This window comes from Hemitrygon akajei, chromosome 5 (genome assembly GCF_048418815.1).
Source record: "Hemitrygon akajei chromosome 5, sHemAka1.3, whole genome shotgun sequence".
Taxonomy (NCBI): Eukaryota; Metazoa; Chordata; class Chondrichthyes; order Myliobatiformes; family Dasyatidae; genus Hemitrygon; species Hemitrygon akajei.
The window spans coordinates 60,555,390-60,581,572 of record NC_133128.1 but is presented as its reverse complement, the minus strand read 5'-3'; positions in this window follow the sequence as shown (position 1 = coordinate 60,581,572).

Sequence of the window (26,183 nt, the reverse complement as noted above, 5' to 3'; positions counted from 1 at the left end):
TGAGCAAAGCCTACATAGAACCTATCAGGTATGGTCACTAAGAATATTTCAACGTGATATGTTTAATTTTAAACCTGATTTAGATTCTGATTACTACATGCCTTTTGATTTGTTCAACAATAGATACCCTCATGTTGGTAAAATACCCTCCTACTCTACTCGTCTTTGAGAGCAAACTGAAGCACCATAGTTTGTTTTGTTCTGATAAAACATATCAAGGTCACCTCCAAGAAAGTGACTCCAACAACAGGCAACCAGTTTTGAGGGAGTTTGCAGCCGTTATTCCTGATTTCCTGCAGGAGACTCCTCGATGCAGGGGATAAAAAGCAACAAGCTTTGGTGTAGAAATATTAGATGTGATCACTTGAGAGAGAGAGAGAAAAAAATGTAACCTCATTGATTGAATCGAATTGTTGTGACCTGAATGAAATGCACTGCTTCTATTATCAGTAATGCATCTTGGAAATGTTAATTGATATAATGGCTTAATAGAACATCAGAAGGTATTTCTTAAGAGGTTTCTCATTGTTGAATGACTGTGGAATTTGTTGGCTTGAAATCATGGTCCCTCAATGTATCAAGGAATAGAAGGACAATCTAGTCAATTTGCCAGATTATTGACTCTTAGCTACTCTCTCTACTGTGCTGACCAACCTTCACCAATACTGAGCTGTAATCCATTGGTTACAAACTTTGACCAATATTTAAACCTCTACATGCAGCCACTCTAAATAAAGCATATTTTGTATAGAGGCCCTGTGTCTTAAAGTAAGATGCCACATCTGGATTAGGGCGATTTTCATCAATTCTGTTCAGTTAAATCATTCATGGATCTGTGCAGGGGGAATTTACATGTCTGGATGCAAGGAACTTACATGCATTTTCTGGGATCTTTTAGCTGATTATTGGTGTAGTTACTTTGTATTGAGGATTGAATTGCAAAGAGGATAATTGTTTTATATTGTGCACAACGATCTTGAAGATTCATATAAAATGAGGTCCCTGTTTGAAAATGAGGATTCCCTGGATCCCAATCGTTCTCTCATCCACAGCTATGGGACAAGGCTGAACAAGGACACCCTCTAATACTCTTTCTTCTGCTCTGCTTTGGCTTGTGCTTTAGGGATCTTTGACCCCAGGTCTGCACACTGCACTGACTCCAGTGTCAGCTTTTGTCTCAACAAGGTTGTGTGGCAGGCAGCAAACTATAATGAAGTCTGCACTTCTGCTTGCAATGCATTGCAAAGCACTCCTAGATTAATACAGTCTGCAATTCTTTCCCCTATGATTCTGATGTGTGTGGATCTCATCTTATTTTTGCTCATTTGCTGTTGCGAAAATATAAACCGATGTGAGAAGCCATTGATGCAGAGCATAGTCCTTCTATCTCATACGATCTATCCTTCTAGGGAGTATTAGTAACTGGAAATACTGAGGAGGAGGAAGAGTTCTACCTGGAAACGTGGCACTGAGTATCAAGAGATTCTTCTTATGATCCACAACGAGGGAGAGGAAACCTTTCCTGTTCACAAAATGGTCGGTGTTGGTGGCACCCAAATCAGTAGCAATGCTGGAATTTCATAATATGCCGAATACCTTAAAATGTAACATTGTGCCTAGGCTGATATTTTTCACTAAGATGTCTTTTTAGCTGGCCCTCTGTGAAATCTAACTTTAGTCCTGTCCTCAGGATTTCATAGAAGTCAGGCTGCACTTAAAATTTAGTTAATTGAGTTCATTACACAGTAAGAAAATCAAGTTGTTTCATTGTACAGAATGGTAGCTTCAGTAGTCTGAAATCATGAATGTCCTAAGTAGTCTCTTGTTTCTCTGAAAAGACTGCTGATATCCATTTGTTATTGTCTACTCTATCTTTTTATCATTCAGAAATTAGCATACATATTTCCCATGGATATTAAAATGATTAAGAAGTTCATCCCATTATCCAATTACTGCCAAGCTTAAAATTCTTCATCAGTAGAAGCAAATAAATGAATGTTATATTACTGACAACTATCTGCTCTCATTTAATTTTTCATTTGCCAAATATCGGCAGCATTTTAAGCTAAATACTGCTGGGGAATTTTTGGGTGTGTGCTCAAACAGAATTCCACCACCATTTTATTCATACAAAGAACAGGAGCAGAAATCCTGTCACTCAGGCACAGCTAATACTGTCTATTACGTACAGTGGGAAGCTGTTCTAACAAAGCTGCAGTCTCAAATGCTGCATTTCATTCCTTGCAAGGAAACAATCAGTGGTGAGAATACTTCATCTCTGCAAATCATTGATCAGCCCACAGGTAGCTTACCTATTGGCATGCTAGGAAGCCAATATAATTTTATTATAATCTCCCAAGATAGTATATTCCATTGTTAAACAATATACCAGAGGCCTCACTTATATATAATTGACAAGACTCACACAGAGGATTTCATGCAAAGAGCTGTGTTTGGCCCATAAATTTGAATTCAGACTGATTCTATTCTAGATCTGTCATGTGTTTTCCTCACAACTTAATGGATATGGTGCAACAATTACATCTGAGAAATGTAAATAACAATTCTATGAAGAAAAGTGTCAGCCAGTACTGTGGATTAACAGGGGTACAGCTATGGTACAAACATTTGACAAGCCTCGATGAAGCTCAATGCTCCCAAATGTGAGTGCAACAACAACAAATTTTGGTATGATTTATGTCCATGTGTCATTTCTTTTGGGAGAAATAAATAAAGATTTAATATTTTGTTGTAAAATGGTGTCTACTTTAAAGGAAGCCTTAATTCCATCCAATTCTGGTGCAGCATTAGAAAATAAAGTCAAAAAGGAAGCACTTGAAATACGTTTTAAGAAAGAAAATGGCTTTCTTAAAACTGACAAAGGACACTTGAAGGGGAAGTTCTTCCCTATAATCCTGTTACATTTTAAAAGATAGTAAAATCTGACCGTATACAATAATAGATTGCACAACAATAGACCACATTAATCCCAACCTTTTAAGACTCTTAAAATCTATTTCCCTTCGCACAATTTTCTAACATGTGATAACATTGAGAGGTGTGATGAACTCAAATGCACTGCACATTCAATCTGTCATCTGCTTCTTCTGTCTCTGTCACTCAGTCATTGTGTTGTATAATCTGTTAGATTAATGTCATCACTGAAAAAATTGGAAACCTTCCCTCATATTTCAAAATAATACCTATCAGGTTAATACTATGGTACTGTTGACAGATGAACAGAAGAACTGTGTGAAAAGCAGAAAATGCGCTTGGCCTGTGAAGCAAAAAGGCAGTGAGAAGAACTTTAATATCAAAACAAAATAGGACAGGTGCTAGAAAACTGTGGAATTTAGTGCAAGAACTTCCATTTAAACTGCATTGACTTGTAAGTCAGGAAGCAGATATTTGTGTGGAAATATTTTGTCACCAGGAAAAGCATGTTATACATAAAGTTCATCATTTTTTTCCTATTGCACATGAAGTCCGAGCTATCAAGTGCATACAATAGGACACATGTATTTTACATCCTCCCACGTTTTTCCATGATGGAGTGAGTAGTGGATATTTGAATCATCTGGTAAAATGGCGATGCGTGTGGACACAGCGACCTTTCGGGAGCCAAATAAAAGGTGCTGTTTTTCTTTGTAAAATTTGTTTTTAACAATCCAAAGGTAAATCTACTGCAAGAACATTGGGTACCATAGGGTTACGCCATCACTGAGCTGCTCATTGATCGGAGTAGCTGGACTGGCGACGGTGGTGGAGCTGGCTGAGGTGTTGAAGGGGCTGGCTGAGGTTGGGATGGTGGAGAAGGAGCTGGACGAGGTTGTGAAGGGGCTGGCTGAGGTTGGGATGGTGGAGAAGGAGCTGGCTGAGGTTGGGATGGTGGAGAAGGAGCCAGACGAGGTGTTGAAGGGGCTGGCTGAGGTTGGGATGGTGGAGAAGGAGCTGGACGAGGTTGTGAAGGGGCTGGCTGAGGTTGGGATGGTGGAGAAGGAGCTGGCTGAGGTTGGGATGGTGAAGAAGGAGCCAGACGAGGTTGTGAAGGGGCTGGCTGAGGTTGGGATGGTGGAGAAGGAGCTACACGAGGTTGTGAAGGGGCTGGCTGAAGTCGGGACTGTGGAGAAGGAGCTGGATGAGGTGTCGAAGGAGTTGGTTTGGGTTCGGAGGAGCTGACTTGGCTGCAGACCGTGTTGCTGCCTGCCACTTGGAATCATTGCAGTTGGTACAGTCTAATGTGGGAGATTGTCTCAGACATCTCAGTTATGATCAGAAGACTCCATTGGACAGTGATAATGTAGGTTGCCATAGGCCTATTACCTTGTCTGGTAGAGGGACAGTCAACATGAGAGCTCTGTAGCTTCAGTTGCTTGCTTGCTGCTGCAGACCAGGTGAGAGATGGGGAAGTGCAACAGTGTGGTTGAGCTCGGCTGGGGCCCGGCCTCTCTTGTCGGTGCTGCCCTCCTGTGTTCGAATGACGGAATAATGGGCTGGATTGCATGTGTCTGTTCATGGCCAGGAGACCATACCATCGATTGCTGGACATTGTTGTTCAGGGTTTTGGACTATGTGTTTTTTCCCCAACTGAATATGCTTCTGTGCTTGATATTTTGAACTGTGTTGCTTGCTATTTTTGAACGTTTGCTTGCTATTTTGAATGTTTGCACCTCAGACCCAGAGGAACTGGCTCATTCAGCTGTACCCGTGTATGGTTTGAATGATAATGAAACTTGATTTGATTTGGTGTTCATGCTGTACATTGCCAGTGATCCAGCACCCTGGCTGCTGTGTGGAGTTTGCACATTGCTCCTGCGATCCATAAGCTTCTCCGATTGTTCCACTTTTCTCCCACCTTACAAAGATATGCTGGCTGGCAAGCTGATTGACAATTGTAAATACCCCCAAAATGGCAGTGGGTAGCTGGAGAATAGAGGAAGGGACTGCTGAGCATGTGTGAGGAAATAAGTAGGGAATAGAATAAATGGTTTTGCTCCGAGACAACAGAGCAATAGACAACAGGTTGAGTGACCTCCTTCATATCCTTCTCCTTCTGTGGTGGCATCGTAGCTTAGTGGTTAGCACAATGCTAGTGTCAGAGTCTGAGCCTCAACTCTGGTCTCCTCTGTAAGAAAGTGAGCGCATGGGATTCCTCCCTCCTACACTCCAAACACGTACTGCTTGGTCAGTTAATTGTCCTGCTATTAGGCTAGGGTTCAATAGGTGGGCGTTTGGGTGGTGCAGCTCGCTGGGCCGCACCGGTGTGGCTTGTTCCGTGCTGTATCTCTACATGAGTCGGTGAAGTGGTGACTGTGGTGAGGGGAGGTGGGGGAGGATTGGGGAGATTGTTATTGTAAAGGAAGTTTTGTGGCCTGGTGAGGATGGGTCATCTCCTGGAAAGTTGTTGGTTTGTGACAGGACTCGATAGGTGTGTGGTTAGAGCTCACAATTAGGTTGGGAGTTTAGTGCCGTGCGAGGTGGGCTTTTCAATTGCACTACCTTAAAGCTAGTTTATCGTGAGAGCTGGGTCCCTGCTGATTAGGTTAGAGCTGGTCTCACTAACTTAAATTCCTTTAGTTCCTGCAGAAGTGCATTAAAACTGTTGCTTTACAGTGGCTCCACAGTAGTCTTGAGGTTGTGGCTGGAAACTTTGGTAGCCCGAGAGCCATAGGATGCCAAGCTAATGAACTGACCTTACACATGGAAATGCCTTCATTTTGCACGTTGGCCCATAGCAGAGTGCACAAAGCAATTCAAATAAGCCTCATCAATGGTGATAGTGAAGGAGGAGCAGAAGTAGGGAGAGGAAGGGGAATGTTTTGAAAGGAAGGTCAGCACAAGAGTTGGTTGCCAGCAATTGGTAATAGTGGGGGTTTGCAATCATCTGTTGCAGTAGATGGACATGACAGCTGATACACAAGCCAACAGAATGTCTTTGCCATGTTGCATCAGGCAAGGCTGTTGATTACCAAAACAGATCTTGAATTACACTGCGATTCAGTGAACAGAATGGAGTAGCCTTAAGATAAGCTGTGACAAGTGGTACATATAAACACAAGAGATTCTGTAGGTGCTGGGAATACAGAGCAAGACACTCAAAGTGCTGCCAGAACTCAGAAGGTCAGGCACTAGTTATGGAAATGAATAAACAGTCAACACTTCAAGCAGAGACCCTTCAGCAGGACTGTAAAGGAAGGGGGAAGAAGCCAGAATAAGGAATTGGGAAGAGGGGCAGGGGAACAGGCTAGAAGGTGATATTTGAAGCCAGGTGGGTGGGGGAGGGGGGTGAAGAAAGAAGTTGGGAGGTGATGAGTGGGAAAGGCAAAGAGCTGGAGAAGAAGGAATCTAATAGAAGGGAAGAGTGAATCATGGGGAAAAAAGAATGAGGTGGGTCACTGGGGGAGGTGATAGGCAGGTGAAGAGAGCAGGTAAGAGGTCAGGGAGAGGAAATACAGAAGAGGGAAGGGGAAGGGAAGAGAAGTCAATGTTCATGCCATCAGGTTGGAGGCTACCTAGATGGAATATGAGATGTTGCTCCTCCTTCCTGACAGTGGCCTCATTATAGCAGAAGATGAGGCATGATGGAGGAGATACTTCCCTCATCCACATATCCTCCATTTTCTGGACATCCACACTCACTCCATCTTCCTGCAACCTTTAACAGAGATAGAGTTCCTTGTGTCCTCACCTATCACCCCATGAGTCCTTGCATCTAACACATCATTCTCCACAACTTCTGCCATCTTCAACAGGATCCTATCACCAAACATATCTTTACTTCCTCCCCACCTGATACCTTCTACAGGGACCACTTCCTCCATCATTCTCCATTTGTCCCTCCCCACTTGTCTCCACCCTGGCACATTGCTACAAGCAACAGAAGCCCATTCTCCTCTTCCCTCACCTCCATTCAGGGCCCCAAACAGTTCTTCCAGGTTTCACAAGCAAATCTTTTGGGGTCATCCACTCTATCTGATGCCCCCGGTGCGGCCTTTTCGACATTGGTGAATCCCAACGTAGATTGGGGGATTGCTTTGTCAAGCTCCTCAGCTCCATCTGCAAAAAGTGGAATTTCCTAGTTGCTAACCATTTCAATTCCTATCCCATTCACTTTTCAACTTACCAGTTCGTGGCCTCCTCTTCTGCCATGATGAGGCCACTCTCAGACTCAAGGAGCAACACCTCATATTTCTTCCAGGTAGCCTCCAACCTGAAGGTATGAACATCAATTTCTCCAAATCTCTTTCCCCTTCCCTTTCCCTCTTTTCTTTTCCCCATTCTGACCTCTTAACTCTTCTCCTCACCTGCCTATCAAAATCCCACTGATGCCTCTCCTCCTTCCCTTTCTCCTATGGTCCTCTCTCCTCTTTATCAGCTACCTTCTTCTCCAGCCCTTTGTATTTTCCACTTGTCACCTCCCAACTTCTTACTTCATCTCCTCCTCCCCCACCCATCTAGCTTGTCTACTCCCCCTCCACCCACCACCTTATTCTGGCTTCTTCCCCCTTCCTTTCCAGTTCTGGTGAAGGGTCTCAGCCTGAAATGTTGACTGTTCATTCATTTCCATAGATGGGAATCTGCAGATTTCTGTCAGAATTTTGTGTGAGCTGCAAGTGATACACATGATGAATTCACCTCAATGAACATTAAACCAACCATTAACAGCAGGAGATGTCAGCATGCTTGAAGGAATCAATCACTGGGATTTACTTGTGAAAATCAGAAGGTGAGGATGTGCAGAACTATAAGAACAAACACAACTGCTGACTTTTTCATTGTGCTTGTACAACAGGTGTTTTGCGGTGTTTTTAAACAGAAAATCTTGAAACAAAACACAGCAGGACAGGCAACATCCATGAAGAGTGAAACAGAATTAACATCTCAGCTTGATTACCTTTCATTAGGATCCATTCTGTTGCTTGTCCTGCTGGGTATTTGCAGCATATTCTGTTTTTATGATATATGTGGGGAGCTGGAGGTGGCATTCTGCAATCATCATAAACAATGGCTGCAGATTAGTTCTGTTCTGCGATTCCCATCCCGTTTTCCAATTCGGCTCCCAATACAACCTCAATATCCCATACTGGAGTACTGAACATGATAAATAATTCCTACAACTACGATGATACAACTTCATTCATTTCAATAACTGCTTTATTACTAAATATTATATTTTAGTAATGATCTGTCCCATAAGCAAGTCTTTTACCCATATGTTCTATGTTAGCATAATTACCATTAGAAGATGACGGATTTGTTCTAATATAAATTAAGCTTCTATCAATAGCATTCAGATCATTGAGTATATATTTAATATGTTTAATAATTGTCTGAAAGTGGAATAGTATTCATTTAAAAGGAACATATCTTATGCTTGGAAAATTTTACCTGAAAAAAAATCTCATCAGAGCTCATTTAAAATTTTTTAATGTCTACCAGAATGGTAATAAAGGAGATATTCATATATTTTGAACCTCTTGTGAAGGTAATAAAAAGTGATTTGGAATGTATCATTTGAGCTATTAAGAAATAAAAATAAAGGTATGGGTTTGTTTTTAAAATCTAACCTTTCACAATGATCTGCCTTGCTCAATGTAAAAAGTATGTCATACTACTAAGCAAACACTGAAGGTTCTGTGAAATAAGACCCAAAATTCATCTCAGGATTCATATGGTACTGTACATAAATAGAATATATTAATAAATATTTTCCAAATGGTTATCTTTTCCTCTATTTTACTTTATAAATGTGAGTTGGTCATCAGGGAAATGTACTGCATTGCAAGAATGTGCATTCTAACAGGGAGATCTTGAATTCAATTAACTTTTAAGACTTGAACAATTATAACTTAAATCATCTCCATCTCATCCTAAAAGAAATGTGTATTCTAAAAGCTGGCATTTGCATTTTCAATTCAGTTAATTTTTTTATAACTACCACTCAAGTACATTTTTGAAGTGCCAAAATGTTTCGTTGTTTTCCTTTAACAGTTGACATTTTTTGGTATTTTTAGCCATATTAACATGTTGGGTTCTGCGTCTGATTGGTATTGAAGTGCAATATTAAACTTAAATATATTTCTTAGAAACTTGTAAGTCTCATTAGGCAACCTAAACTGAGAATGATGTCATATTTTTTACAGTCTGCCCTAAGAGAATACAATGAGGTAATGGAAGGATCTGCAGAATAATTAACATGCCTCAATATGACTTCTTCATTCATAGTTGTAATTATGTTTAAACTGGCTACACATTAAACTAATTTCTTATTATTTCATTGTCCTTGTCATATCAAAAGTAACATCCTGCTACTTAGCAAAAGCATTTGTGTTTCCCAGACAAAAGGTGCAGTGCATGATTCAGACCTCACTTGGGACAGTGCTGGGGAGAGAGTAACTCTAGCTCTGAATTCTGGGTTGACATCCAACACCAATACTCCTGTCATTTGGATTAACACCCCCATTAGCTGTTCTAAAAAGATGGTTACCACCATTGACAAAGTGTTAAGATCATGGCTGTTCAAACTCTTAATTAGTCTGTGAATCCTCCTTCTAGTTCATGCTGCTCTCCAAGGGAACAGCGAGAAAATTATGAAAACAGCAACATCATACCATTCATTAGTTTCACCTCTCTGATACTTAGAGAAAAGCCTGCAGACATAGAAGGGGGATTATGGGATTCAGTTCATTTATCACACGGTTTTTATTGTTGCTGTCGTAGGTTGACTTGTACATTACTGAACACTAACAACAAACTTGTGATTGTAAGAGCTTAGAGTTTTGATACAAGAGGGTGGCTAAAGCAGATTTAAAATTTGTAACAGCACCAGAAAACAGAAAGAACACTTATTTTTGTTGTTGGTAGCCAGGCTTGTTTGCTTTACTGCAACAAAAACAATTGCAGTTCACTCCGAGTAGAGGTACCTTCCAGTTTAGCCAAAATAATTTCGGACAAATCCAGGAGGGATACTGTCCTCCAGATGGGCCCAATTGGAGAAGTTGCAGAAGGGGTATGGGTATCCAAATTATGCAAACATCCTGTATATCCGAAGATGAGGAACATATTCTAATGTATTTTTATTATTAGCCACAATCATTTTCTTTGGAGCAGCAGGATTGTTGGATCATATCCATTTCAGGTTTTAGAAATAAAAAATGTACACCATACAAGTCTCTCTGTCCTTCTCATAGTTAAACATGGCTCAGGTAAGATTACAATTTGTCTGGCTCTTGTTCCATAATGTTTTCACATCACACTGCAAAGTGCTTTCAACCAACAGAGCAGTTAACATTTTGCTCAATTCCATCCATAGTTGTGAAAATAGCTCTTCATGTAGGAATGCCATTATCCATTGTAAAAGCATTTCAAAAATGTAAATAATGAAAAATATTTGGTATTACTAAAACAGGTAGACCTTTTAGGCATTCAAACAGGATTGTACCAACTGTTATTTTAATAGGTGTTATCACATTTAAATAAGTGGATAATTCACTAATTATTAATGCATAATTGCTCATTAATAATATATAATAGTAATTACATATTATTAATAATATACAATTGCCAGGAGGTGTGGTAGTAGACATACAAGCACAACAGAGTAACTTAAGCCTAATTAATTATCATAGAATAGAAAGCACAAATAAGCCACACAAGATACCACACAGCAAGTTACAAAGATTTCTGGGGCCATGATTTTGAGTTCCAATTGGTTGTTGTTGGGGTCCTCCGATTCTGACTGTGGGCTCACTTTTCCTAATCACCATTTGGTTGTTGTCAGGGAAACTTCGATTCCGACTCATCAATGTGACTCTGGAACCATTGGAGCTTGTGATTTGCAATTTGGAAATCATTTGGGTGTTTCAGCGCTCTGGATTCTCTGAAAGAATTCTGGGAAGTAGAGGCAGCGTGCGAGAACCTGACGGCGAGAAGGCTGCAGTGCATGAGCCGATGTATGGTTCCAATTCACCAATTAAAGCTTCCATTGTTTGCTGATTAAAGTGACGAGGGAGATTGAAACGTTGAAACGAATTTGGAAGGTGCGCGCTGGCTGCCTGCCCTTTGATCGCTGGTGGGATTGTTCTGCTACGGAGAGGGCAGACTGCCTTTTAATCGCTGGTGGGATTGTTCTGCTACAGAGAGGGCAGACTGCCTTTTGATCGCTTGGGGATCGCTCGCTACCAGAGGAGGAAAGGCCTGCTGCTGTGCCTGGAAATGCTACCCATGTTTTTTTGCATTTTGGTTTTAGACTTGGATTATAGCCTTTTTTTCAGATTTATAGTTTTTTTTATATCCTGTGTTTTTTGCCCAATCTTTCACGCTCTTTTGTGAATGGGGAGGCGGATATGAGGTTTGTTTTTCCTGTCCGTTTTTGTTTGTTTTGTTTGTGGGGAGGAGCGATTTGGGGGTAGATAATTGTGCTGCTGTTCTTTTCTTTCTTGGTTTCATAGCTATCTGGAGAAGAAGAATTTCAGAATTGTACTCTTTGATAATAAATGAATCTTTGAACCTTTGGAATCAGCCACCAATCACAATTCTGGTCCGGAAAAAATTCCAATGAAGCCAGAAAAGTTATTAAATTTGTCAAGTTTCATAGGCATGGCGTCATCAAGAGACAGGCAAATCCTGAGTTTTCATCCATTAACATATTTTCATAAATCAATTAGATGTTTTGTTATCTCATTCCTTAATTTCACAATGTCTGTGACACACAACATCCTTTCACAGTACATTAATGGTGAATGGCAGCAAAGGGTTGTTTTAGAAGTTGACGGTCCTTCATTTTTAAACATAGCCCACAACTCCCGTACAACTACACTAGCCATATCAGTGGGAAGGAAGAATCCTCACTGCTTAGACCACTCCATGATACTATGTACCCCCAAATGACCGGAAGACCCATGGGCCCATCGAGCAAGTAGCAATAACATTGTTTGAGGCTGGTTGGCTCCAAATGTCCTTCCATAACTCTGCTCCCCATAAAGGATGCCCATAACAGTATAAGACAACTGGTTCTATGGGAAAACCAGACAGCAAGTCCATTAGTAACAACCTAAGAATTAGTATAAATATGGGCTTCTTTGGTTTCCTGCATAATGAATGTATGCTCTGTTACAAGCTCTGTATATTGACGTGATACATCAGATTCTTCTTTCTTCTGAACTTGTTGGGTGAGAGGGCTAAAGGCAGCAGACTTCCAACGATGATAACCATTCCTCCATACTGTGGAGCCGTTGATAATCCTGGCATGCTGCTGCTGAGCAGGAGTTAGAAAATCAAAGAGAGTGCCTCAAACAACAGGCGAAACTTCAACCGGAATAGCTTCAGGTGTGGAAGATATAGCCTGAGGGGACTTCGCAGCCAGTTCATATATTTTTCTAGTTCTGTCTGATCCCTTTGAAGTTTTGTTCAGAAATATACTATTTCCACTTGACAATAGCAATCTGTTGTGCACACTCTACCTCAGAGAGTACACACCCCATAATGGAAAGGTCAGGGTGGAGAGAATCAAGGAGATCCCCTTTGTGTTTCAGCCTCCACTAAAGCCCAGTGGCAGGTAAAAAGTTGGTTTTCAAATGCAGTGTATCTGATGGCAGCATCAGGAAGGTTTTGGGACCAGGAACTCAGAGGCATGTTCTTCCCTTCATACTTCTGCCATAGGCTCCAGACAGCCACTTAACAAAAACCTGCAACTCAAAGGGGGAAGTAAGGTAAAAGTGATGGCCTCCTTTGAAGCCTCAAAAGCTGATCATTGCTCGGGGCCACATAAAAAACCAAAATGGCCACGGCGTACAAGGGTTGAAGGAGTATAATCAAATGGGGTCATGACACCACCAGTGTCCCAGAAGGCCAACAAAGCATTAGGCCTCTTGCTTTGTCATAGGAAGTGCTATGTTTAGGATCTTAATCCTGATCTTATCAGGAACTATCCTATTGTCCTTAGTCCATTGTATTCCCAGAAAATGAACGGTTGTAGCTGGGCCCTGTACTTTATCAGGGTTAATATCCATCCCCTCAACTACATGTGATCAATTAAAGTGTTAAAGGCTTCAGAGACCTCCTCTTCAGAGGATCCCCACAATAGCATCGTATCTTGTACAGTGAGCTACTTTAACACAGGGGGAACAGGACATGTTCACGCAAATCCTGTGCCAGGACATTATGGCAAATAGTAGGACTATGGACATATCCCTGAGGAAGCCTCTATGTGTACTGAAGGCCGTTCCATGTGAAAGCAAACTAATCTCGGGACTGCTCAGCCATACGGATGGAGAAGAAAGCATTAGCCAAATCAATAACAGGATTATAATGTCGGTCCCTCAAGAGAGTTCCTCAATCATGGTCACAATGCTTGGAACAGCAGTGACCAGCGGCGGGGAATACCTATTTAATTGGTGATAATCAATGCTCATACGCCATGAACCATCAGATTTCCGAACTGGCCATACAGGCCTGTTATAAGGGGATGAGGCAGGATGAAGAACCCCCAGGTTTTAAAGGAACTCAACTGTCTCACTGATTTCCTTATGCTTTCCTGAGAGATGATATTGCTTGACAACCGATGGCAAGAGTATAAAGATATGTTCCCATTTTGCCTTTCCAACCAGAATTGACCCCCTCCTAATGCAAGCACGTTTGCCAGAGGGTGTAGTGATGGAGGCTGCTGTTCACAAACCTCAGCCTCAGGATGATTCACTGCTGCTTATTACCATGCGGCCACCAAAAGATAATAGGTACATATGACGCCAGGTCTCCTCTGTGACACCAGGAATATGAGTTACCCTCACTGCAACACAGGCTGTCCTGGACTCCCATCCATACCCTTAGGCAATGTGCTGCGTAACCTACCATCCAGGGTCCATTTACCCAAGTCTGGATATAATCGGGGAGCATCTTCTTTTCGAGGTTAATGTTACTTTTTGGTGTAGGGGCCAGAAGGATGACCAGACCCTTTGTTTGTGCTATAGAATACCGCTTATCTGAGTCACAATGCTCACAGGATAGCCTATAAAGAATGCCGGGCAGTACACCATCGATTTTTTCCTTATCTAGTCCTGCCTTCAGCAGGGAAAGAAAACATTTCTCTCCTGCTAGGATGGAAAGAAGGGCTCGTTGAATCGGACTGCTGGGGAAAAATCTTCTGCTGCCTTGGGGCATTCCTAGTTCCATTCATCGTGTGCTCAGATTGCCCCTGTTACTGCTAGGATACAAAAGCAGCCTTAACCTGCGCATGTTCTCGACCTACATCTGACCCATCTAGTTAGGGCAATGGACTGCTAGTCTCTGCAACAGTCCGACCATTCACTGGCTGTAATAGAGACAACAAATGCCCCTCCATTGTGAGGGTCCCCATTCCATACATCAGGTGTGCAAGCCAAGGGAAAAGGGGACAGCCTCAAGCTCGTTAACGGTATTATTATCAGAAATAGAAAATTATGTTGCAACATCATGGAGGTGTGAAATAGCTTCTGGTGGGGGTGGGGGGGGGTTGAGGTTGGGAGGGGGAGGTTTCCAGGGATGGGGAGACGTACCCCAGTCCAAAGATGCAGGTGTAGGTGATGCACCATCAATAACTCACTCTGAGACGTAGAAGTGAGATATCGGCTTTTATTGACTGGAAGAATGAACAACACAACATCCTGGAGAATGAGGGCCGGCCTCAGGCCTCATTCGCCTTTATACAGGGGTTTGTGGGAGGAGCCACAGGAGCAGTCAGCAGGGGTCTGTTGGGAGAAAACCACTCTGGTATATGTAGTTCACCACTGTAGGTTTGCGCACATAAAACAAAATGAGGCATTTTGTGTTTAACAAAACCCGTGACACATTTTATTGAACACCACAACTTACACAACAAAAGCATGCTAAAAAAACTTTTACATAATAAATTCATCATGTCAGACCAGTCTCTTAGAAGGAAACCCCAACTCAATGTCGGTGGTTGTGAATTATGTACATTCCCACCAATTACATTTCCTACACAGCCCCCTCCAGAATTCACCAAAACCAACATTGTGAGCCTGCCTGGAGTTCGGGTCCTGTGTTCCACGGATGAAGGAACCACAGGTGGCTCTGGCTCATCCAGAGGAGCACTGACAAATTCATGGTCTGGTTGTGATGCCATGCATGGCAGCAGAACACTCCAAACTTTGGTGAGTTGATTTGAGGCGATCTACTGAAATAAGTTCAGGTTTATCCCTCTTATCTAGTCTTTTCTCTCCATTCCAAAACATGGAATGGGCCATTGTAAGGGGATGTTGGTGTGCATCATGGCAGACAAAAACAAATGAGGCAGAATGTAGGTCAACAGGGACCCAAGAGTGATAGGAATAGGTGCAATGGAATTGAATTTACTGAGGAGGGTGGAACGCTGTTTTGAGCTCGACGAGGCAGTCGTGGGGTCAGAAATGAAATCACCTGGCACTCATAACAGCTGCCCATATACCAACTCAGCTGCAGACATCTGCAGGTCCTCTTTTGGAGCAGTTCTGAGCTCCAGCAGGACCCATGGGAGCTGATCATGCCAACACTCATTGGTCAGAGAAGCCCTTGGAGCAGTAAAACCACTCGCACAGGCCATTGGACTGCGGGTGACATGCTGTGGTATGATGCACTCTAACACCGAGGTCCATATTGACATGATCAGACTGCTGCTCAGGAATCACAAAAGGTGCCAATGATGCCTGAACGTGACAGTTAACTTTTGCCTGCTGGCACTCCACAGGGGCTACAATCCAATCATGCACATCCTTTCTGAAGCCGTGCCATACAAACTTTAGTGCAACCAATTTCTGTGAGGCCTTCCGGCCCAGATGTGAGAGGTCATGCTGAGAGTCAAAAATGGTCCATCTACAGTTTGTGGGCATGATGGGGCAAGGGCGACTGATTGAGACATTACACAGGAGAAAAACCCAGCTTCCCTGAACTTAAGGCCAGCCAGCCTCTGACCCGTGACTACTGCTTGGTAAGCCTGGACCTCTGGGTCAGTAGCTTAATAGGATGCCATGCTGACATAATCAATGCCTGTGTGTATGGCCTCAATGGCTGACCACAAGAGGCAATCGGCTATGGTATAATATTTCCCTTTGATATGTGAACTCAGATATGTAGGCCAGGTGGCGTTGTTGCCGTCCGGACCAAAGGTCTGGTATTTTGGCCATTGCGTGCACAAGGGATTTGTGGTCAGCGAAAATAGACTGGCATATGTACTTCCTTTTGGGGGAATGGAGCTGCTGCTGACTGATGAAGGAGAACGGTTGCCACTGGCGTCCAACCAGCAGTCTGACTAGGGAGCAGGCCTGCTAGTGGGTGAGCAGCATTAGAAGGAGCTAGTTTGATATCATCAAATGTCCTGGTCATATCCACTGACCAGTCAAGCACTTGACGAGGGGTATTGCCCTTTAAGCGCACTATACAGAGGAGCATAAGTTCTGCAGCTTGCTGAATGAAGCGGTGATGGAAATTTGCTATGCCTACAAACTCCTGCAGTTATTTTATAGTGCGTAGGGTGGTGGGAAATCCATAATAGTGGCTACAATTTGATGGGGGAGGTTTTTCACCTTCTATGGAGATGCGATGGCTGAGTAAGTCAATGGTTGACAACCCAAACGGTCATTTAGCAGGGTTAAAAATCAACCCTTGTTGGTGCTTGAAAAGTGTGGGGAGATGAGATATGTGTTCAGATTTAGATGCACTGGTGATGAGTATGTCATTCAGATAAACAAAAAGAAAATCTGTCCAATCTGTCCAGAGTCCATCAGACGTTGAAAAGTCTGTGCTACATTTTTCAGTCCAAACGGCATGTGCAAAAACTAAAAAAGGCCAAATGAGATTATCACAGCTATTTTGGGAATATCCTCAGAGCACACAAGCACTTGACGGTAGCCCCTAACTAGACTGACTTTTGAAAAAAATTAACTTTCTGGCTAAACATGCCGAAAAGTCTTGAATATGTGGGACAGTGTAATAATCTGGGGTGGTGGCCTCGTTAAGGCATCAGCAATCACCACATAGGGGGCAACTACCATTGGGTTTATGGACCACTTGGAGGGATGAAGCCCAAGGGCTATTTGGCCGCGTACAATGGCAAGTCTTTCCATGTTGACAAACTCAGCCTTTGCAGTTGCCAACTTTTCCAGATCCAGTCTACACCTCGGGCCAGTTGTCAAAATGTGGTGCTGAACCCTTGTTTTGCAACTGAAGTGGAGAATGTGGACTTGTTGAGGTCTGGAAATTCGCCCAGTATTCAAGTAAACTCACATGCAATGGTGCATATGCTTGACAGAGTCGTTGTGGGGACTTGCTGGGGGAGTAGGCTAATGACCCGCAATCTGGCAGTCCTTCAGATTGACCAACAGTCCCTGGGTATACAGGAAATCTGCACTGAGCAAAGGTCTAGTCATTTCGGCCAGAAAAATGTCCCACGTGTAATGTGGCCCACTGAAGCAGAGTGTCACACATCGTGTCCTGTGAGTCTGGATCTTGCTGCCATTGGCAGCCTCCAGCGAGGTTTTGTGTCCAGGAGATATGGTAATAAGTGTACAAGGACAACAAAGCAACTTAATCTTAATTTATTATCATTAAATGGTAAGCACAAATAAAACAACACAGAATACTACATAGTGAATTACAAAGATTTCTGGGGTCATGATTTCTAGTCCCAATTGTTTGTTGTTGTGGTCCTTAGATTTTAATTTGCAAAATCACCCCTCGGTCCCAGGCACTGATTATGATTCCCACCTGGGTGAAATTCCAACAAAGCCTGAAAAGTTATTGCATTTAATGTTTACAAGTTTCAAAGCACAAAGTCATCAAGAGACAGAGAAATCCTTTTTTTCTTGCCCATTAACACTCTTATAAATCAATTAGTCATTTCAGTGGTCACTCCTTGTTAACTTATTCCTTAATCTTACAATATCTATGACACACAACATAGCTTGGTCTTTCATAGTACATTAATGTTTATAGATAAGAGCTAAGCCCAAATTCCGAAAGAATCTAGCTATCAAACCACTTAACAACCATTTTCACTAACAGACCTACAGACCCCACAGGCTACAGTTCAGAAAGAGTTAAGTTGTCATCTGACTTGACAAATATTCAATCATGACTCTACAAATTCCATATGCTACAGGTGAAACTTTAAATATTTATTCTGAGAGAACCTACTGAGCAAATGGATTTCAGATGTTATCAAGCAGGATACACTCCTCCAGACTACCTGCTTCATAATTAAAGCTACCCAGCTACCTTTTTCATGAGAGATTGATAGGTTTTCTATTTTCATGTTACCACAGGAACAACAAACAAGTGTTGAGCTAAAATTCAATGACCTGCCTCTGTCATACAAAAACTGTCTGGCTTGATAAAAGTCAACTGTTTTAATTAACTGCTGAATATTATCAGTAGAAATGAAATTGCACTTCAAACCATGAAACAGTTCTGCATGTGGAAACCAGCATCTGAATGTTGTTCAAATTTCAAAGTAAATTTGTTATAAAAGTACATATATGTCACTATAACAATCCTGAGATTAATTTTCATGGAGGGATACTCAATAAATCTATAATAGAACATAACCATAATAGAATCAATGAAAGTCTACACCAACTTGGGCATTCAACTAATACACAAAAGACAACAAACTGCAAATACAAAAAGAAACAAATAATAGTAATAAATAAATTTGCAACATATAGTGAAAATATGAGATGAAGAGTTCTTGAAAGTTAGTCCATAGTTTTGTGGGAAAATTTCAATGATAGAGCAATTGAAGTTGAGTGAAATTATCCTCTCTTGCTCAAGAGCCTGATGTTTGAAGAATAATATCTGTTCCTGAACATGGTGGTGTGAGTCCTGAGGCTCTGTGCTTTCTTCCTGATGACAGCAGAGAGAAGAGAGAATGTCCTGGGTAGAGGGGAGTCTCTGATGTAGCTGCTGCTTTCCTGTGACAATGCTTTGTGTAGGTGTGCTCAGTGGTGGGGAGGGCTTTACCTGTGATGGACTCGGGCCTATCTACCACATTTTATGAGGTTTTCCACTCAAGGGCTTTGGTGTTTCCATACTAGGCTGTGATGCAGCCAGTCAATATACTCTCCTCTACACATCTATAGAAGTTTGTTAACATTTTAGATTCGGCACGGCATCTTTACAAACTCCTGAGGAAGTAGAGGCACTGCCATGCTTTCTTCATAATTGCACATACGTACTGGGCCCAGGACAGACCTTCTGAAAAAATAACACCGAGAAATTTCGAATTGCTGTCCCTCTCCACCTCTGATCCTCCAATGAGGACTGGCTCATGGACCTCTGGTTTCCTCCTCCTGAATCAGCTCCTTGGTATTGTTGACGTTGGGTCAGAAGTTGTTGTTGTGGCTCTACTCAGCCAGATTTTCAATCCCCTTCTGGTATGCTGATTCAGAAGGCCTATGACAGTGGAGTGACTGGCAAACCTGAATATGGCTTTGGAGCTGTGCTTAGCCACACAGTCATGGGTGTAATGCAAGTAGAGCAAGGGGTTAAGCACGCAGACATGTGCTGCATCTGTGCTGATGGAGGTCATGGAAAAATGTTGTTTCCAATCTGAACTGATTGGGGTCTGTAAGTGAAGAAATTGAGGATCCAACTGGATGGCATCCCAACATCAAAACACCCATCATTGTTCCTGTACCTAAAAACACCAAGGTAACTTGTCTGAATGACCAGCGTCCTGTCGCACTCACCTCAATAAGAAAATGTTTTCAGAGGTTGGTCAAGGACTATGTCTGCAGCTTGCGACCACCCACACTGGACCCCCTACAATTCGCCAACCGACACAACCAATTGACAGATGACACAATAGTCACAGCTCTACACATCATCCTTACTCACCTGGAGAGGAGGGATGCTTATGTGTGAATGCTGTTCTTGGACTACCATTCAATATTCAACACCATAATCCCCTCTAGGCTTGACAAGGAGCTCAGAGACCTTGGCCTTCTCCCTGCCTTGTGCAGCTGAATCTGGACTTCCTGTCAGATCGCCAGCAGGTGGTAAGAGTGGGCTCCCTCACCTCTGCCCCTCAACACAGGAGCCCTCCAGGGCTGTGTCCTAAGCCCCCTCCTTTACTCTCTGCACACCCATGACCATGTCTCCACCCACAGCTCCAATCTGCTAATTAAAATTGCAGATGATACTACATTGAATCACCTTATCTCAAATAATAACAAGGCAGCCTACAGAAAAGAAATCAAAACCCTGATACGGTGGTGTCAAGAAAACAACGTCTCCTTCAAAGTCACAAAAGCAGAGGAGCTGGTTGTGGACTACAGGGGGAATGGACACAGGTTCATCCCTCTTGACATCAATGGATCTGGGGATCTGGGACTGAGAGTGAACAGCTTCAAATTTCTTGGTATACACATCACCGAGGATCTCACTTGGTCTGTACATACCAGCTGTATGGTGAAAAAAGCACAACAATGCTTCTTTCACCTCAAACAGTTGAAGAAGTTTGGTATGGGCCCCCAAATCCTAAGAACTTTCTACAGGGACACAGTTGAGAGCATCCGACTGGCTGCATCACTACCTGGTATGGGAACTGTACTTCCCTCAATCATAGAGCTCTGCAGAGAGTGGTGTGGACAGCCCAGCACATTTGTGGATGTGCATTTCCCACTATACAGGCCATTTACAGTGACGGGTGTGTAAAAAGGGCTTGAAGGATCATTGGGGACTCGAGTCACCTAAACCACAAACTGTTTCAGTTGCTACAATCCGGGAAACGGTACTAGTGTTAAAGTCAGGACCAACAGACTCTAGGACAGCTTCTTTCACCAGGCTATCAGATTGATTAATTCATGCTGACACAATTGTATTTCTAAGCTATATTGACTGCTCTATTGTATACCTTACTGTACATACTATTTATTACAAATTACTATAATTAGTACATTGCACATTCAGATGGAGATGTAATGTAAAGAATTTTACTCCTCATGTATGGGAAGAATTACAGAAGTAAAGTCAATCCAATTCAATTCAAAGAGGTATTCAGGCCATGGTCTTGAAGCTTAATAATTAGCTTTAATAGGATGATGCTATTGAATGCCGAGCTATAGTCGATAAAGAGTATCCAGATGTATGCATCTTTGCTGTCCAGATGTTCCAGGGTTGAATGAAGAGCCAGTGAGATGGTATCTGCCATGGACCTGTGGCTCCAGTAGGCAAATTGGATCCAAGTTGCTGCTCAGGCGGGAGTTGATATACTTCATCACTGACTTCTCAAAACACTTCAACACTGTGGACATAAGTGCTACTGGACTATAATCATTGAGGCAGGTAACCACGTTCTTCTTAGACACCGGCATAACCTCTTTCAAACAAATGGAATGCACAGACTGTTAAAGCAAGAAGTTTAAGATCTCAGTGAACACCTCAACCAGTTGATCAGCACAAGTCTTTGATACTTGACAGATACCCATTCTTGGCTGGATCTTTTCATGGGTTCACCTTCCTGAAGGCTGCTCGTATATCAGTCTCAGAGATTGGAATCACAGGATCATTGGGGGCTGCAGAAGTTTGTGATGTTTCCTAGATGTTTTGATGGTCAAAGTGAGCATAGAGGCATTGGCTCATCTGGAAGCAAAGCCATGTATTTGTCTATGTCGCTTAATTTTACTTAAAAGAGATGATAGCATTCAAGCCCTGCCACAAACGTGAAGCACCCTTTGCTGATTCAAATTTTGTCCGAATTGCCACTTTGTCCATGAGATGGCATTCCAGAGATCATACTGAACTGCATCAGACTTGAATGTCTCAGACATGGCCCTCAGCAGATTGTAGATCTCATGGTTTGGCTGGAGCTTCTGGTTGAGGAAAGCCCTGAATGAATTTGTAGTGATACACTCTTCTACAGCTGTTTTAATAAAGTCAATGAGAACCGTGGTGTATTCATTTACAAGCACAGATAAGTCCTTGAACATGACCCAGTCCATCGATGTGAAGCAATCTGTAAATGTTCCTCTGCCTCCCACGACCACCTCTTTGTTTTCTAATCACTGGAGCTTTGCTCTTTGCTCTCTGTCTGTATGTAGGTAGGAGAAGAACAGATTTACTAAAATTTGGTCTGGGCATGGAATGGCAGGAATTCCTTATCTTAGTATAACAGTGGTCTAGTATGTTGGGATCCTGGTGCTATCAGTTATATGCTGATGGTAATTGTACAGGATTTTCTTCAACCAAGCATGGTAAAAGTCCCTGACAATGATTTGAAATGCTTCAGGATGGACTGTTTCTTGTTTGGAGATGACACCATGCAATTTCTCAAGCCCTGCTTATTGTCGGCTGCTGGTGGTATGTAAACTGTGATCAGGATGATGGAATAGAACTCCCTAGCTAAATAAAATGGATAGCATTTGACTGTTAGGTGTTCAAGTTTGTGGGACCAAGAGTACGACAAAGCCCCCACAGTGGAGCATCTCCGGGAATTTATCATGAAACGCATACCTCTGCCTTTTGGCTTTTCTGAATCATCAGTTCAGTCCATCCTTTAAACACAGAAGTCATCAGGTTTGATTGACATTTCTAATGTGCTGGGAGTAAGCCATTTCTCAGTTACACATAGAATACAACAGTATCTCATTTCCCTCTAATACAGCAATCTTGCCCTCAGGTCCTCAGTTTTATTCTTCAGCAGTTGCACATTTACGAACAAGATGCTGGGCAAGGGTTTTCATTCCTTTGTGTTTCAGCCTGGTTTAGAGTCCCCACCTCCTGCCTCACTTCCAACCATGGCAATGAACCTTCATCATTTTAAAGATGCCTTGACTGTCATGTCAATAGGTAAGTCCACTGAGTCATTCAGAAGATAGTGAAATCTATAGTCTATTAAGTCAATTTAAAAACAATAGAAGAATTTTAAAATAATAAAAATAGAGAAGAATTTGCAGAGGGCTTTGTCGAGACATTTGCTTTATTGTTAACCACTGGTGAAGTTCCCAAAGACTAGAAGGTGGCTAATATAATTCTGATGTTTAAGAAGGGTAGCAAAAACAAGCCTGGGAACTACAGACTTGTCAGCCAGACGGTAGTAGTGGGGAAGTTACTAGAGAGAATTCTGAAGGATAGGATCTACCAGCATTTTGATAGACAGAGTCTGATTCAGAGGAGTCAGCGTGGTTTGTGCATGGAAAGCCGTGTTTGATGAAGCTTTCAGAGGTCTTTGAAGAGGTAAATTAAATGGTAGATTAGAGTAAGACAGTGGATGCTGTTTATCTGGACTTAAGCAAGGCCTTCAACAAGGTTCCGCCATGGTCGGCTGGACTGGAAGGTTAGGTCCCATGGACTCCAGGGACAGCCATTTAGATAGCTTCAAAATTGGATCAAGGTAGGATGTCAAGGGTGATGATTGATGGTTATTTCTTGGATTGAAAACCAGTTACAAGTGGCATGTCACAGGGGTTGGTGTTGGAACCCTTGTTCTCTGTTAATTATTTAAATGATTTAGATGTGAATATACAGGGCTTAATTAGTAAGTTAAAAATAAAGATTAAGTTAAAGATAAAGCAAGTTAACAATTAGCTATATCTGTCACATGTACATCAAAATATCAAAATATACAGTGAAATGCCTCATTTGCATGAAATCGAATTAGTGAGGATTGTGGGATAGCCCACAAGCATTGCTATACTTCCAGCATCGACAAAACATGCCCACAGCACCCTAACCCTAACATACATCTTTGGATATGGGAGGAAACCAGAGCACCAAGAGAAAACCCAGCAGTCACAGGGAGAACATGCAAATTCCTGACAGTCAGCGACAGGAGTCGAATCCTGATCATGATCACTGAGACTGTAAAGTGATGTGCTAACCACTTTGCTACCATGGCTCAGGTGTTGTTGATGGTAAAGAAGGTTATCGAAGATTACAATACTGACTATCTTGCTGGCAAACGTGAAGTCTCTGGTGAATAAAATTGATGATCTCCGAGCTAGGGTGCTGAATCAGAGGGACATTAGGACCAGGAGGCTAGATCTGTGGCATTCAAGTCGGTGACCCAGGCCTGTACCAGAAAACCAGGCATGATTTGCCGAGGGCTATTTCAAGGGTGAAGAGACAATTTTGAACTAGGTTGGAGGTGACATCGGATGTATGGCAACTCTGGCAGTGTTTGCAAGACATTACTTTCTACAAAGCGAAACCCAATAGCATGAATGGCAGCGATGCTTCACTACCAGATGAACTCAACACCTTCTATGCCTGCTTTGAAAGGAAGAACACAACTACTGAAGATCCTTGCTGCATCTGATGACCCTGTGATCTCTGTCTCGGAGGCCGATGTTAGGCTGTCTTTAAAGAGAGTGAACCCTTGCAAGGCGGAATGTCCAGATGGAGTACCTGGTAAGGCTCTGAAAACCTGTGCCAACCAACTAGTGAGAGTATTCAAGGACATTTTCAACCTCTCACTGCTATGGGCATATGTTCCCACTTGCTTCAAAAAGCAAGAATTACACCAGTGCCTATAAGGAGAATAATGTGAGCTGCCTTAATGACAATCGCCCAGTAACACTCACATTGACAGTGATGAAATGCTGTGAAAGGTTGGTCATGATTAGACTGAACTCCTGCCCCAGCAAGGACCTGGACCCATTGCAATTTGCCTATCACCACAATAGGTCAATGGCAGATGCAATCTCAATGGCTCTTCACTCGGCCTTAGACCACCGGGACAACACAAACACCTACATCAGGATACTGTTCATTGACCAGACCTCAACACTTAGTAGTGTAGTGGCATCAGTGCCGGACTTCAGAGTGAAGGCTCCCGAGTTCGAATCCAGTCCACTCCCTTGCATGCTTTCTATCCATGCTGGGTTGAGCGTCGAGCTAGCAACTCGGCCTCATTAAAAAAAACAAGAAAGCCTGCTTAAAAATACACCGTCATGACGGCGTCCCGATGACTCCACTCGGAGTTAAAGGCTTTTTTTTTACCCAATTTCCCCTCGGGATCAATAAAGTATGTCTGTCTGTATTTCCACGACCTGATTGAGAAGTTGCAGAACCTGGCCCTCTGTACCTCCCTCTGCAATTGGATCCTCGACTTCCTAACTGGAAGACCACAATCTGTGCAGATTGGTGATAACATCTCCTCCTCGCTGACGATCAACACTGGTGCACCTCAGGGGTGTATACAGGGGTGCCCACTGCTCTACTCTCTATATCCCAATGACTGTGTTGCTAGGCGTAGCTCAAATACCATCTATAATTTTGTTTTAAATGCCATTGTTAGTAGAATCACAGGTGGTGACAAGAGGGTGTATAGGAGCGAGATTTGTCAGCTAGTGGAGTGGTGTTACAGCAACAACCTGGCATTCAATGTCAATAAGACGAAAGAACTGATTGTGGACTACAGGGAAGGGTAAGGCAAAGGAACACATACCAATCCTCATAGAAGGATCAGAAGTGGAGAGAGTGAGTGTCAAAATCTCTGAGGATCTAACTGGTAACAACATATTGATGTAGTTATAAAGAAGGCAAGACAGTGGCTATACTTGATTAGGAGTTTGAAGAGATCTAGCATGTCAACAAATGCACTCAAAAACTTCTATAGATGTCTCATGGAGAGCATTCTGACAGGCTGCATCACTGTCTGGTATGGGGGGGCTACTACTCTACAGGACCAAAAGAAGCTGCAGAAGGTTGTAAATCTAGTCAGCTCCATCTTGGGTATGAGCCTACAAAGTACCCAGGACATCTTTAGGGAGCAGTGTCTCAGAAAGGCAGCGTCCATTATTAAGGACTTCCAGTATCCAGGGCATGCCCTTTTCTCACTGTTACTATCAGGTAGGAGCTATAGAAGTCTGAAGGCACACACTCAGCGATTCAGGAATAGCTTCTTCCCCTCTGCCATCCGATTCCTAAATGGACATTGAACCTTTGGACACTGTCTCACTTTTTAATATATCGTATTTCTGTTTTTTGCATAATTTTTAATCTATTCAATATGCATATACTGTAATAGATTTATTTATTTATTATAATTATTATTTTATTTTGTGTTTTTTTCTTCTATATTATGTACCGCATTGAACTGCTGCTGCTAAGTTAACAAATTTCACGTCACATGCCGGTGATAATAAACCTGATTCTGATTTCGAACTTTATCAGTTAAGGAAGTGGCTGAGGAGTGGAAAATGGATTTCAAT